Below are 2116 nucleotides of genomic sequence, written 5' to 3'. Positions count from 1 at the left end.
CTAGCGGAAGCGGCTGCACTTCCGGCCCCGTCTTGAAGAGGAAGTGGGAGGGCGGAGGAGCGGAGAGGGGGCGGAGCATGCGCAGGAGCGCTTAGCTCTGTGGCACCTGGAGCAAAGTTTACTTAAGGGCTGTATTTACTAATTTGTCCGCTCGTTTATGTCCGTCATCCAATCTGATCTTGCACCGACAGTGTGGCACTTCACTTTACAGAGGAGAGAGGGAGAATTGAAGACACTTGTGTCCAAAGTCAAACGACGCACAGACATAACATTTATATAAACAATATGACAGCCGTATGTCCGGGTAGTGGTTAGAGCACATTTAGGGTACTTGAAATATGGGAAATAAAAAGTTGATTCTTTGTGCTGGAAACTAAGTATGGAGTCCAGAAAGTCAGGTCTCAAGAGAGCAGATTTGATTTGGTAGGCAACAGGAAGCCTCTGTGAACTTCTAAGCCATAAAGTGACTGATGACAACATAAGAAAATTTAGGAAGACATGGATACACAGCTTGGATAACCTTTATGAAAGAGAAGGCAGTGATAAGGTAATCAGGAAAACCAGGCATCCTTATTTATTTGCAACAAATGGTCTCAACCCCAGTACAATAGGAGTTTGATGAATCAAACTGGAAATTCCAGATGGAGCTGCCCCAGAGACGATAGTTTGAACTTTTCATGGGCAAAGAAACGAAATTGTCTAAGTCCAGAGGATATTCAGGAGCAAAATTTATGGCCCATTAAAAAATGAAAAGAAAATTGCAAAATAGAATTTGTATTTAATTAAATACAAGACCTATGTAATCATTCAATTTAGTATATGTAAAAATTCCCTCATTTGAAATTTTTTTAAGGATATATATTCCCACTTTGTAAAAATCTCCAAGATTGCACAATGATTGTTTAGAAAACATAGCCAAGGGGCTTCCTAGGTGGCGCAGTGGTTAAGAATCTGCCTGCAATGCAGAGGTCACGGGTTCAATCTCAGCTCCAGGAAGATCCCACCCAAAAAAAAAAAAAACATAGCCAACTTTAAAACGTAATGAATTACTCCTAGCCAGATAACTACAAAATGGCAGGTAGGAAGATCAACATGCAAAAGAAAAACATGAAATATAGCCTGGCATAGGAGCAGAATGTTCAGTACAACTGCTTATGTGACAGGAACATAAAAATGTGCTAGATGTTCTTTCCTTCTTTTTTCTTTCTCTCTCTCTCTCTTTTTTTTTTTTTAATTAAACTTGCTGGTCAAATGGTATTTGGAGTAATTCTTACACATACACACAATAGGAAAATTGCAAACATCAAATGCTTGGTTTCTCCCAACCAGCCTAAAAGGGACTACAGGTTGTTTTCCATTTTGAGATAAAGTTGCCTGGGAAAGGTAGATGGATGACGTATAATTGATTTAGGAACATTCTTCTATGGCCTGTACTAGGAATTCAAAATCCTTCCTGATGAGACATACACTAAACCACACCATAAATTTCTTTCAGTAGGAAAAAAAAATGCACCCGCTAGGGATGACAAGTATCCCTTGATGTTGAACACATTTGCTGCATGTGCATGTTTAGTTTCTTGAGATGCACTTCTTCTGTCATGGCGCTGTGGAGAGATGATATAGGTGAACTAACCATTCTTTCAACTCCCACACACCAGGAATTCATCATAAAGACAAGGGGTCAGTTTCAAGAGGTATACAAGATTGGAAGCATTTGATCAGCACCCGATCTTCTATGGAGCCAGCAGGTATTCTGGGACAAAAGCTCAGGTTGATTGACAAGAAACCTTATCCTTATAGTCTCAGGCACGAGGTACTGTACTTCAATTGCTGTTAGACTGAGTGATCCTGAGATACATTTCCCAAAGCCCTGAAATTGTTCATAGACAACATGCAGGTAAGTTTCTTATAATCTTTGAAGCATTTTATATCTGTTAAAATAAGCTTTGAGTAGGCTGAAGTTTCTGTGTGTAAATCATCAGAACTGAGAAAATGGAAAGGATTTCAGATTATAATTGCGAGAGTTTGTTTTGCTTTGTTGTTTTTTCCTATTCAATAGATACGGGAAAGCAAAGATGGAAGTCAGCATTCTCTAGTAGTTAAGAGTGAGCTTTGA

Source organism: Hippopotamus amphibius, chromosome 2 (genome assembly GCF_030028045.1).
Source record: "Hippopotamus amphibius kiboko isolate mHipAmp2 chromosome 2, mHipAmp2.hap2, whole genome shotgun sequence".
In the NCBI taxonomy this organism is placed as follows: Eukaryota; Metazoa; Chordata; class Mammalia; order Artiodactyla; family Hippopotamidae; genus Hippopotamus; species Hippopotamus amphibius.
Note: the sequence above shows the minus strand (reverse complement) of the source record.